The sequence below is a fragment of the Pongo abelii genome, chromosome 21, assembly GCF_028885655.2.
Source record: "Pongo abelii isolate AG06213 chromosome 21, NHGRI_mPonAbe1-v2.0_pri, whole genome shotgun sequence".
Lineage (NCBI taxonomy): Eukaryota > Metazoa > Chordata > Mammalia > Primates > Hominidae > Pongo > Pongo abelii.
Genome location: NC_072006.2, coordinates 56,729,762 through 56,744,289, shown reverse-complemented (window position 1 = coordinate 56,744,289; position 14,528 = coordinate 56,729,762). Strand labels below are relative to the sequence as shown.

Sequence of the window (14,528 nt, the reverse complement as noted above, 5' to 3'; positions counted from 1 at the left end):
CCCAACAACATCAAAGCTGAGGAAAACACAGGAAGCTGTTACTGTGATCTGGCTAACACAGGAGGGCAGCTTGAAGACGAGCTGCAGCCATGGAGATAGATCCAGAGGATGTTTCACTCCCCGAAAAAAATCCAAAGGCTGTGACTCTCCATCTCCTTCCCAAATCCCCTCTCAAATTCCTTTCTTCTTCTTTTTTCTAATTTCCATAGGTTTTGGGGGAACAGGTCGTGTTTGGTTACATGAGTAAGTTCTTCAGTAGTGATTCGTGGGATTATGGTGCACCCATCACCTGAGCAGTGTACGCTGAACCTAATTTGTAGCCTTTTATCCCTCACCCCCTCCTGCCCTTTTCCCCGAGTCCCCAAAGTCCATTGTATCATTCTTATGCCTCTGCATCCTCATAGCTTAGCTTCCACTTATGAGTGAGAACATACGATGTTTGGTTTTCCATTCCTGAATTACTTCGCCTAGAATAATAGTCTCCAATCCCATCCAGGTTGCTGCGAATGCCATTAATTCCCTTTTATGGCTGAGTAGTATTCCATCATGTATATATACCACAGTTTTTTATCCACTCATTGTTTGATAGGCATTTGGGCTGGTTCCATATTTTTGCAATTGCAAATTGTACTGCTATAAACATGCACGTGCAAGTATCTTTTTCATATAACGATTTCTTTTCCTCTGGGTAGAGACCCAGGAGTGGGATTGCTGGATCAAATGGTACGTCTACTTTTAGTTCTTTAAAGAATCTCCACACTGTTTTCCATAGTGGTTGTACTAGTTTACATTCCCACCAGCAGTGTAGAAGTGTTCCCTTTTTACCACATCCATGCCAACATCTATTTTTTTTTTATTTTTTATTATGGCCATTCTTGGGGGGATAAGATGGTATTATGTTGTGGTTTTGATCAAATTCCTTTCTTCTGTTAATGGAGACATCCACTGGCCACATCACAGGTCAGAGCCCTCAAATCACCTTCGACTGCTTAGTTTTGATGGTCAACACTGTTGTGTCTCCATACTCCATACCACTCCATACTCCATACTGCTGCTTTTATCATTCCTGTGCACGCTTCCCCCAGCTTATGGGTGCTTCTGCTGCTAGGCTGTCACCTGCTACTCTCTCTCTGTAAGACTGCTCTCTGACTACAGAAAGCTGGAAGCCCTGGAAGTTTGTACCTCACATGGCAGCCCTTGGCCAGTGACTGGCTGGTGCAGGGGTAGGAAAGCCCAGCTCCCTTGGCTCAAGCTGGGATCGACTTGGAGGTATCACCTCCATTTGAGTTTCTCTGCAGGATTAGGCTTAAGCTACTCTCTGGGAACTTTGCCTAAAATCACACCTTTGCTTGGCCTCCTCCCCCTCCCTGTCTGCTTCACTCACTTGTTGTTGTTTTGTTGTTGTTGTTGTTGTTGTTTAGAGAAAGAGTCTCACTCTGTTGCCTAGGCTGGAGTGCAATAGCACCATCATCGCTCACTGCAGCTTTGAATTCCTGGGCTGAAGCAATCCTTCAGCCTCAGCCTACAGGTGTGTGCCACCATTTCCAGCTAACTTTTTAAATTTTTTGTAGAGGCAGTGTCTCGCTACATTGCCCAAGCTGGCCTTGAACTCCTGGGCTCAAGCAATCCTTCTACCTCAGCCTCCCAAAGTGCCAGGATTACAGGAATGAGCCACCACACCTGGCTGACATTTTATCGGTTTCTCCTGGAGTCACATGCCTAATAAGTTACTTGTACATGAACCCTTGTCTCAGAGTTCTGCTTTGACAGAGCTGGAAACAATGCATGTCCCGTATATAATCACAAGGTTCTCTAAGTCTCTGTTTTCTAATTCCAGCACTCTAGGTTACATACGTATGTTCTATTTTATAGTTTGCTGCAACAGAATTCTAACTCAGTTTACTTTTATTTAATTCATTTATTCAGCAAATAGTATTGTCTGTCTACTATATTCTAAGATCTTGATTTAAATTCATTTTCCATTAATTTGTCCTGAAACACCACTTTCATGAGGTCACCTCAGTGACGGAAACCTTTCAGTGTCTCCCAGTCACCTAAAGAAGTTTTTCTTTAGGCCTGAGGAGTTTCTCTTATTAAAGAGGTTAAAAGATATATATGTGTGTGTGTGTGCATATATGTATATGTGTGTGTGTATATATGTGTAAATATATATATTTGTATATAGATACATACACACACACACACACACACGTATATTTTATGGACCCTCAATGTAATGTTAAAAATTCATTGTAATTTAATTTCAATATGTATAAATATAAAACTAGTCATAAACTCTTTATTCTGACAGCTTTGATATAACTATAAATCTAGAATAAATTTTTAAATTATATCCAAGGACAACTACAGAACCAATAAAATTTAAATTCCCAACATTAATTTAATGTGACAGATGATGTTATTTTGCTGGAACAAAATCACTGATATTTGGCTTAATAGAGGAAGAATATAGTCTCAAGTTTGTTTGAATACTCAATCTGGTTCTGTATTTCAGTTTTAATAATGCTAATGTAAGGAATAGCCACTCTCACAAGCATGCTGTATAAGATTGTATTAATCACTGCATTTTTTCTAATTCAGGATCATCAGAACCAAAAGTCTGTCTGGGAATAATCCTTGCATGCCAGTTGTATTGAGGCATCCATTGATAACACTGCACAACTGTTTTGTTCACATAAAGATAAGGCTGGCATTGTGTTATACAAATCTTTACCAAATGAATATTTGGAAGGCTTTTAGGCTAGGTTTCCTCAAAAGCAAACCTGAGACAAATACTTGGATAGAGGGTTTTATCTGGGAAATAATGTTCATACTGCTAAGCAATGTGAGGAAGCAATATCAAGAAAGAAAGGCCAATGCAGCATGCATTAATAAGCAAGTGACAGCTCCAGGCCACTGGGACTCAGTGCTCCTGAGAACTTTGGAAGACAATGTGAGCATGCCGCAGAATTCACCCACCCAAGAGGCGAGGAAGCTGGGGTATTTTTTCTCCAACTCCCATTTGTCATTGGTGAATGGATGCTCCCAAAATTAACACATCTGGCCTGCCCCAAACACATGCCTACCAAGAGAAAGCCCCTAGGTGAAGAATCAGAGGGGCTTGCAGGTGGATGCAGAGCCACATACAAGAATAGTTGGTGCCAGTAGGGTGGGGTGGAGGGGACACGAACAGTATCTGTCCCAGAAGCAGATTATTTCTCTATTGGGCACTAACAGCTACCCTTTCTGACACTGCAGGGCTTCAAGTCACGAGATCCACTCACATGGATGGACATTCACTGTACAGAGGAGGTCTAGTATATCCAGCCTAATGGATGATATGAGCAGGTTCAATTTGCACACGTTTTCTCTGTGTAAACAATGGTGAGATCTTTATGCATTCATCTGCCGGGATATCATTTAGCCTTCACTTGGTAAGACCACCACACGATACTGCACAGTTACAGGGTTGATTTCCATAGTATGCTCATAATGTTTTCTAATTTTTATCAAAAATTTTAAAGCAAAGTTTCATAGAGAACTTAGGAGTCCTGACAATAAGTGCTAGGACCCCCAAGATGTTAGGAAGGGCAGTCCACTGACCTCAGTAAGAGTAACACTGACCTACTGAATGAGGGTCTAGAGAGCCTGAAATTCAAGGCTGAAGTCTACCTTTGAGCTCCGTCATAAACTTTTTAAAGCCAAACTGATCCACTAACAATACATTGATCACATATTTTCCTTACTATATGCAGGATTCACACCTTTATGACTGTCTGGTTTTCATTTTAACCTATCTAAGTCCTACACAGAGGCCAGGCCTTTCTAGGTTACTGTAGTTCATGACAAACTCACAATTCCTAACACTCATTTGCCAATTAATCACATGCTGCAACATAATATCCTTGTTTTTATGTTGTTATTTGACATTTCATATGTTTATATGCATATCTCCAACTAGGCTGCGATGTCTACAATGAGACTAAGCCAAGAAGGCTTGATGGAAGAATGTGATTTTGTAATCACACCCACCTTTGGACATGAACTCAGCTGTGTACTAGCTGTGACCCTGAGCTTCCATGTTGCCATTATTTTTTTTTTTTTTTTTTTTTTTTGAGACGGAGTCTCATTCTATCGCCCAGGCTGGAGTGCAGTGGCATGATCTCGGCTCACTGCAAGCTCCCAGGTTCACACCATTCTCCTGCCTCAGCCTCCCAAGTAGCTGTGACTACAGGCACCTGCCACCACGCCCAGCTAATTTTTTGTATTTTTTAGTAGAGACGGGGTTTCACCGTGTTAGCCAGGATGGTCTCGATCTCCTAACCTCATGATCCACCTGGCTCGGCCTCCCAGAGTGTTGGGATTACAGGCATGAGCCACCATGCCCGGCCCATGTTGCCATTATTAAAGAGTGACACCTTACCTTTTTCACAGTGTTGTTGTGTGGATAAATAGCTGAAAGCATGTTACTGAGTGCCTATAACAGGGCAAGTGCCCAACAACTAGGAGTTCCCTTTCTTACTTTGTAAACCTTTATTTTCACTGAATGCTTTTCTTGCCAATAACATTGAGAAATTCCCAGTATCATCCTGAAGGTCTGGCCCTTGTGATGAGTTAAGAGATTTTTAGTTCCACTACGACATGCTAATAATCTAAACAGCCTGAAAACTCATTTTTATAAGACACTATTCTGGGGAGAGAACATCTGGATCTCTTTCATCTTTCTTGTAAAAATTATCCTGTCTCTGCCCATAGAAAGATAAAGAACTGCTAAGGAGATTCTCATGGCCATGGTTACATTTTGTTTATAAGAAACTTTTTAATTTGACTGAAAGAGATGTTCAGCTAAGACATTTTTTGCTGGTGCTCACTCTATCCTAGATGCATGCTATGGACAGAATGGCCATGTAGCCCAGGACTGAGCAAACTGTCAGTCTCCTCTTCATAGGAAGGAAGAATTAAGGAAGTCGGGAGCCTGAGGCAGGAGAACGGCATGAACCCAGGAGGCAGAGCTTGCAGTGAGCCGAGATGGCGCCACTACACTCCAGTCTGGGCGACAGAGTGAGACTCCGTCTAAAAAAAAAAAAAAAAAAAAGGAAAGAAAGTCGGTTTCATGACCATGAAAACCAAGAGCAATTGTTAAGAATTATAAGAAGCTGACTTAGTAATTGTATTAGTCCATTCTTGCACTACTATGAAGAAATACCTGGCCAGGCACAGTGGCTCACGCCTATAATTGCAGCACTTTGGGAGGCCGAGGCGGGTGGATCACCTGAGGTCAGGAGTTCAAGACCAGCCTGGCCAACATGGTGAAACCCCATCTCTACTAAAAATGCAAAAGTTAGCCAGGTGTGGTGGTAGGCACCTGTAATCCCAGCTACTCGGGAGGCTGATGTGGAAGAATTGCTTGAACTCAGGAGGTGGAGGCTACAGTGAGCCAAGATCACACCACTGCACTCCAACCTAGGCAACAGAGTGAGATCCCGTCTCAAAAAAAAAAAAAAAAAAAGCAAAGGAAAGAAATACCTGAGGCTAGGTAATTTGTAAATAAAAGTGGTTTTATCAGCTCATAGTTCTACAGGTTGTACAGGAAACATAGTGCCAGCATCTGTTCACCTTCTGGTGAGGGCCTCAGGAAGCTTACAATCATGGCAGAAGGTGACTGGGAGCCAATGTATCACATGGTGAGACCTGGAACAAGAGAAACACATGGGAGGCCCCACTCTTTTCAGACTCATTGAAACAACCAGGTCTCACACGAACTGAGCGAGAACTCACTTATCACCAAGGGGATGGCACTAAACCATTCATGAGGGATCCACCCCCATCATCCAATCACTTCCCACCAGGTCCCACCTCCAACACTGGGAACCACATTTCAACATGAGATTTGGAGGGGACAAACATCCAAATCAGCAATAATTCATGATTTGTTTGATTTTTGTCTAAGGCAGACTGTTGAATTTTGTCACAAAAGACAGTTTCATCTTGGCCTGATTTCTACAAGGCCAAGACTTAAGGTTCTACCTGTGATATCCCAGACAATACAGCCTTCCACCCATTGAGGTGCACTGAAAGAGAACATTTAAAACTCATTTGTGTTCCTTAAAGGATCAATTATAAAACTGCAATTAATAACAGTCACCTTTTAAAAGGAAGATTCTCCTTTCACAAATGAATTTTTAGATCTACAATGCATAATACTGTCTCCTGCTTTTTTTAAGATGAAAGTCAAAAGCAGCAGGAGGTGTCTACAGTTCAGTGAGTATTTACTTCATTTGAATTGCAGAGGCGGGGAAATTCCTTTTCAATGGGACGAGCCTTTGAAGCTGGGGTTATTAGGACTTACAGGTGAACTGCTCGTATGATCAGCAGTAGAAGTTTATTCATAAGGCACTAAGTACAAAGCATCATGTTAACCTTGCCCCTTCATCTCGGGCCAGATGAGTTTCTGTTTTCAAATAATGGCATAGATCCCTAGGGTTCCTTCTATTTCCTCCCAATATTCCTCAAAACGTTACAAAGAGTGCCAGGAGCATGCACTTTGAAAATCTGTGCTCTTAAACAGCAGTTCCCCTTCATCCCTAGTTTTACTTTCCACGGTTTCAGTTATCTGTGATCAACCTTGACCCAAAAATATTAAATGGAAAATTCCAGAAATAAATAATTCATCAATTTTAAGTTGTATGTCATGCTCAATAGCATGATGAAATCTCTGACCTTCCCATTCTGTTCCACCTGTGATGTGAACCATCCCTTTGTCCAGTGTATTCCACCCTTTAGTCACTTCGTAGCCATCTCAGTTATCAGATCAAAAACCATAGACTCTCTAGGCTTTAGTACTACCTGTGGTCTCACACATCCACTTGGGGTCTTGGAATGTATCCTCTTTGGATAAGGAAGGACTGCTGTACTGTCAATTTAGTTAACAAAATTTGTCCTGATGGAGCTAGTTCCATCCTGTGGCAGGACATTTTTCTTCCTTTTATTTTTAAACACTACCTGTGTGTTGGTTAAGACATGTTTGGCTTCAAGTATCAAAAAGCTCAAATAACATATGGGTCCACCTTTTTCGAGTAACAAGAAATCCAGAGATAAGCAATTCTGAGCTGCTTTAGCTGCATATGTGAATCGGCAAAGATCAAGGTTCTTCTACACCCCAGTTTTTCATTAGTAGAGTGAATGTTTTATTCTTAGGATCACAATATGGCTGCTGAACCTCTGAGCATAGTGTTTTGTCTTCTAGGAAAAGAAAGAAAACAACGGGAAAGGCAAGCGGCCAAAATGATGTGCCATCCAAGTCTAAATATTTTCTTCAAAATTTTTCTTAGAAGCCCTTCTGCTTACAGCTCATTAGATAAAACTGGGTTAATTGGCCATCCCTAGCTGCAAGGAAGTATTAGATTTGAGTATTTTAGTTGAGTATATTTCCTCTCCAAAGACAATTAGAATTTTATTAGTATATAAGAAGGAAACATGGGTAATGTCCAGGCAACCATCAGTGTCTGTCATAGTAGGATCTAGGAATGAGAGTCATATCTTAATGGAAAAATCACTTGCATTAAAAATACTAAAACCTCTTTTTCTTGAGATATGTCTACTTTCAACAGGATCATAAGCAGAGTTAGCCAAAGCATCAAAACAGGAATGCTAACTTGGTTGAAATCAATGAGCCTTGAACATCATTGAAATAATGAGCTTTGGATTGCATTGCCTTTCCTAGAGTCATAAATATGTTTCTGAAAATGTTTAATTTAAATTTAAATAGGTATTTTCCATCATAAGATGAGTTCATTCCTAAAACCACTTGCTTTAAAAGCAAGATTCTCTGCGTTAAATCTTATCAGCCCCACTGTCTCCCATTTTAAAATTAGAACTCTATTCTTAAAAGAATTTTGACCACCGGAAATCATGTCTAAGAAAGCAGCAAACTCAAAAATTATACCTTTATTCCCCTGTTTTCCCCTCTAGATTATTAAATCCATTAGGGAAGGAATAATGTTTACTTCATTCACTATTGTATTCTAGGTACTCACCACAAGGTCTGAAGTGTAAAACATAGTCAATTAATATTTTACAAATAAATTTATGTACTTAAAATAAAAATTATTACTTTCCAAAAAGCCTTCTTATTGGAGCTCAAAATAAATCTAAAATATGACTGTAAACCAGAAAAACATCATAATCTTACTCATCTTAATCTGAAAAGTATTAGATAAAATTCAAGATAAATCTCTGATTTAATAATAACAAAACACTCCTAATAAGCTTGAGATAAAAGTCAACTTCTAAAACATAAGAATATCTATCTCAAATCAACAGACAAGACCATACTTTTAAAACTCTAACAGCAGTTCCATTAAAACCAGAAGCAGGACCCCAAAAAAAGGATCTCTTCTTAATAATATTATTAAACATTTTTTTCTGAAATGTGGCTACTAAAGTTAGATTAGAAAATAATGATAAGCATAATTATTTGAAAGTAGAAGATGAAAGTATTGGCAGATTATATGACTATTCTCTAGAAAATTCAAAAGGATCAATTAAAAAAGTTAGAAATGAAAGTTTAGTAAATTGACTGGATACAGAATAAATGTTGAGAATATGCCAGAAACGATCAGTTAGAAAATATCTGTGATATAATATTGATGAGAAATGCTGGCTAGAAAATACTTGTGATATAATGTTGATGAGAAATGCTGGCTTTAACACACACATACACACACACACACACATGCACACACAATTATATTAATATTGAAATAGAAATGTATAGAAAGATACAGAGATAGATGTAAGTAAATTACTTAACCTCATTAGTGTTAGCCAAACAACATTAAATTAAGAAATCCTTCACGCCTGTAATCCCAGCACTTTGGGAGGCTGAGGTGGGAGGATTATGAGGTCAGGAGATCGAGACCATCCTGGCTAACACGTGAAACCCCGTCTCTACTAAAAAGACAAAAAATTAGCCCGGCATGGAGGCATGCACCTGTAGTCACAGCTACTTGGGAGGCTGAGGCAAGAGAATCACTTGAACTCGGGAGGCGGAGGTTGCAGTGAGCTGAGATCACGCCACTGCACTCCACCCTGGGTGACAGAGCGAGACTCTGTCTCAACAAAAAAAAAAAAAAAAAAAAGAAATCCTGGTTGCCATTCACTTGTGAGCTTTCTATAGAGCAGCCCAGGTAAGAAAAGTTTCATCAAAACAATCAACACAGGGCATAGGTGCATATACAACTGAAACCTTCAACCATGGATCCATATTTGAAAACTCATTTCTTCTGGCCACAGTATCTTCATAAGTACATAGATCTCTCCTGGTGCACCTTTAGCTCCACATTCTACCTTAGTTTCAACCTCTTACAGAATGATCACCTGCTTTTTCAAGTTGTCTTTCAAAAGTGGGTTTTGTAAATGGTATGTATCTTGTATTGTAAGGGAAGTCACCCTAAATCCACCCTCCATATTTGGTTTAAATTAATCCAGGCCAAGAGGTAGAAAGGTAATTCTATTTCCATTGATATATCAAAGCTTGAGACGTTTATAATGGGATTAGAGATTTATAAAAATTTTGTGCTTTCATTATATTTTCCAATTTTCTACAATGAATAGACATTACTTTTAGAATTTTTAAAGATCTTAATCCATCCCTTTCCCTCAACCTCCATGTAGTATCTCTCAGCAAGCCTCGCCAGGATATGCCTCAAGTTTCAAATTTCAAAATACATCTCAAATCCTGCCAGCACTTCTCTCTATGGCTGCCATCTGGTCCAACGCATGGTCATCTCCTTCCAGAAGCTGTAATAAACTCCTGATACATCTCACCACTCCCTCTCCTGTTGCTATCAGTTCTCCAATCCAATATAGGTCAAGATGGTGCCTCTTTATAAGCTGAGAAACAGCAAATATTGTGAGTGAGCAGGCAAACCATAGGCAGAGGTAAGGGCTATGGAGTCAAAAGATGGACCACGATCCCACAAGAGAAACAGAAGAGTGGTCCAGACCCATTCAGTTCCAACATCAAACCATATTCATTCTGCTAATAAATTCCTCCTTTCTGGCTTAATCTGAGTAGGTCTCTGAGCCCAGTGAAAACAGACTAAAAGAATAAGCAAATAAGCAAAGACTGGACATTTTTTTAAATAGAAAACTGATAAGTGAGCACAAAGACTAATTCAAGGTAACAGTTTATGGGGTACAATGAGGCAACAATTAAGTCCATGTGAAATTATAAATCATTCAATAAATGGGTCTGGAGGAGTTGGGAAGAAGAGACAATTTCAAGTTAGATCCATGCAACAAAATAAAGTTGAATTTTTTTACTTATAATTTAATTAAGTTATGTTTATTTTTAGATATACAATTGTATAACTTAGTTAAACATGTTTAATTACATATATGTCAAAAATACCATAAGTAAAAATAAAAGGCAAGTGGCCAGGTATTACCTGATATTGCAATATATGTGATAAAAGTTATGATCTTATCAAAAAAGATATTCTTATTAATCATTAATAAGTAAAAGAATGCCTCCCTTTGAAAAATGAGCAAAGAACATGAGCAGACGCTTTATAATAGAAAAAATATGTGGCCAATAAAAATGAAAAAAAAGTTCAACTTTATACTCAATAATTGTGAAGTAAAAGAATGTGAATAAAATTGGCAAGTATGAAGATAAAAGATGATATTTATTATTGGTGAGGGTGTCACTATGAGACAGGCACTCATGCTCTGCTGATGGAAGTATAAATTGGAATCAGAATTATCACTGTTCTTAAAACATATTAAAATATTAATATCCACTCCTAGAAACTTATGTGTGTCCAACACAAGCAAGGATTACTTCCAAAAACATTTATTGCAGTATTACTTATAACAGTGAGGACCTGGCAACAACCAACAAAATTAGCGAATGAGAACATTTAAAATATCCTAAGTCTATTTAATGACACTGGAGAATTATCATGGCTATTGATTTTAAAAACAGCTCACGAAGTAATAAATTTAGTATGATGCCAATTTCATTAAATGTTATGCATTTCTATGGAGATAGAAAAAACCTGTAATAGAGATAAAATAAAATGTTAACAATGGCTATATGGTGATATTATGGGTAAATATTCTTGTAGTCTTTCTAATTTTTTTCTATTTTTCTAATATTTCACAAAACTAATGCATGCATGCTCACGGCAATCTGGAAGAGACACTATAAACACACACACTTGTATGTATGTAGGTAGGTTTGCATTTTCCTAAAAACTAATAGAAAGAATTATCAGGAGTGGGTTCATGTTGAACCAAATAATGTCAAGCAGTTTAAAAGAAAAGAGTTTTGTTACAGCTCTCTTCCATACTCCTGCTACCCTCTTATTTTAAAATAAATTTTGTCCCAATTATTCTAATTATATGAAGTTATTTTAGGACTCTGTATGCATACTTGTATTAGTCTGTTCTTGCACTGCTATAAAGAAACACCTGAAACTGGATAATTTGTAAGGAAAAGAGGTTTAATTGGCCCACAGTTTTGTAGGCTATGTATAGGAAGCATGGCTGGGGAGGCCTCAGGAAACTTACAAACATGGCAGAAGACAAATGGGAATCAGGCACATCTTACGTGGCCAGAGCAGAAGGAAGAGAGAGTAGGGGAAGGTGCCACACACTTTCAACAAGCAGATCTTGTGAGAACTCACTGTCACGGTAACAGCAAGGGGGAAATCCACCCCCATGATCCAATCACCTTTCACCAGGCCCCTCCTCCAACACTGGGGATGGCAAGTCAACCTGAGCTTTGGGAGGGGACACAACTCCAGACCATATCAATACTCCTGTGTGCAATGCCTGACACGTGGTGAGTCCTCAATAAATATTGGTTGGAAGAATGAATAAATGCTACAGTACAGATGAGGACAAGGGTCTTCTAAACCCTTTGATGGTAATTTCTTGACACAAGTTTGAATCCATCTAAATAGACTATTAGTCCAGCTGTTTAGCTACTTTTAGAAATGCCTCAATATTAACTACTTTGAAAAGAAAAATCATTATTTGTAGCAGATGCTCTCTAAACTTTAATTGGTTTAACACCTATAATCCCATGCAGCAAGTTAATTTACTTAGCTACTTGGGGGCACATTTTGCAATTAATATTTTCCCGTGAGTTCACTGTGATGCTCATTGCTTAAACCCAAATGATTCACAAATGCATCATTGAGATTTTTTACAACTGCTGCACTGGGTGACAGTAACACCTGTGGTGAAAATTTTTCAAGATAAATTACCTGGGCCCAGCTCTATAATATGGGAATTTCAGGAGTTAATTGATCAATCATTTATTTGTAGAGATGGTGCCAGAAATTATGATGAGCAGGGTTCTGTCTTTGCTTATAGATTCTAAGGCCCATATTTATAAAATAGTGAGATAGTCTGATAGAATAAGCTCTGAAAATACATAAACACGATGCAAAATGTATCCTTGCTTACCTAGCAAAATATATGAATCCAGTCATCACAAAAACATACAGAACTTTCACAGCAGAATCTCATTAGAAGACGTACTCACTGTCTAATTATCTATAACCCAGCTCTCATCCCAAGCCTATTGAGAGATATTCATTATATAAACCTTACAATAGCAGATATAAATGTAATTTTCTTTATTTTCTTATATTGAACTTAACCAAGAGCAATAAGAGAAAACCCTAATCTAGTTGTTTGTGGTAACCAGCTGCCATGATGGCCTCAGTGATCTTTGCCTTCTTGTATTCCTAGCTTAGGTAGTCCCCTCTCATACTGAATAGGGCTGACCTGTGTGACCTAGAACAGTGTTCCCAACCTTTTTGGCACCAGGGACCAGTGTTATGGAAAACAATTTTTCCACGGACCAGGGGATGGAGGAGGTGATGATTTCAGGATGATGCAAGCGCATTACATTTATTGTGCACTTTATTTCTATTATTATTACACTGTAACATATAATAAAATAATTATACAACTCACCATATTGTGGAATCAGTGGGAGCCCTGTGCTTGTTTTCCTGCAACTAGACAGTCCCATCTGAGGGTGATGGAAGACAGTGACAGATCATCAGGCATTAGATTCTCATGAGGAGCAGGCAACCTAGATCCCTAACATGTGCAGTTCACGTGAGTGATGGGGAGTGGTTATAAGTACAGATGAAGCTTCTCTCTCTCATCCACCACTCACCTCCTGCTCTGCAGCCCAGTTCCCAACAGGCCACGGGGCCAGTATCAGTCTGTGGCCCTGGGGTTGGGGACCCCTGACCTAGAAGATATTGTTTAAATGAAGGTGTGTGACTTCTGAGACTAGGTCCTAAGATGCTTGCAATTTCTGCTTTGTCTGTCCTGGAAGCCAGATAGCATGTTATGTGGACACTCAAGTAGCATATGGCTTGATGGGGGGAGTCGGGGAGTCCACATTCTAGGAACTGAGAGATTGCACCACAGCCACATGAGTGAGCCATCATGGAAGCAGGTCCTCTGTCCCCACGTCCCTGTCACACTGGCAGATGACTACAGTCCTGGCCAGCATTTTTACTACAACCTCATGAGAATCACTAAGCCAGAACCATTCCACTGAGCCACTACTCAATTCCTGATTCTCAGAAACTGAGTGATAATAAATATTTTTTGTTTCAAGCTGCTAACTTTGGAAGTAATTTGTGAATAACCAACAGATTCCTTCTAAGAAAACGCATTTAAATTGGTGACTAATCTGCCATTTTAGTGTTGAACCTCGGTTACTTCCGAATTCTCTATTTTTTCTCCTTTCTCTCTAGGGGAGAGCAGGAATCTAAGTTCCAGGGACTTTATTTACTCTCCTACTATTGGAGAAAGGGTCTCCCGGCCATTCATTTCTGTATCAATTAGGATGCTTTGGGCTGTAAATAACACAATGGCAGAATCAAAATCGTTCACATAAAATGCATTTTTATCTCATAACAATAAGTTTCGAAGTAAGTACTTCCAAAGCCAGGTAATTCAGTGGCTCAACCACCTCAGGGCTTTTGTTGGTTTCTGTTCTCTTGGTTTCTCCTTTATGGTTCCCCTTCCTGTGGATCATCTGTTATTATCCTTTAACTGTTTTCTTTTTAGATTTTTGGTCATTTTCTTATCAAATTCTAGGAGGCCTTTGCACAGTAAAAGGTTAACTTCTTGTCTGTGATATAAGTTGCACTATTACCCAGTTTATCATTTGACATTTTGTTTTGCTTTTGGTATTTTTGATCACACATATTTTTAATAATATGCTTGAATTTATTGGGGTTGTTTTATGGTTTCTAGATTTTGAGTCACATGGAAAATGTCGGCTCTCAGGCCAAGGTTACCAAGAAATGATCTCATGGTTTCTTCTAGTGCTTTTATGGCTTTATTTTCTTAACATTTAAAAGTTAATTCAGTTTTTTGTTTTGTTTTGTTTTGTTTGCGTGTGTGTGTGCGTGTGTGTGTGTGTGTGTGTGTGTTTGAGACGGAGTCTCGCTCTGTCCCCAGACTGGAGTGCAGTAGCGCGA

The 14,528-nt window shown here is 39.0% G+C and overlaps 1 long non-coding RNA gene across 1 annotated transcript in view; it reads right to left on the bottom strand.

Annotated features, from left to right (window-relative positions):
- LOC129052149 (uncharacterized) overlaps positions 1-14,528 on the bottom strand; it is a 34,807-nt gene that overhangs the window by 19,896 nt on the left and 383 nt on the right. The window contains exon 2 of the long non-coding RNA XR_008516994.1: positions 12,997-13,054. This is a non-coding gene — a long non-coding RNA (uncharacterized LOC129052149). The remainder of the gene's footprint in view (positions 1-12,996; positions 13,055-14,528) is intronic.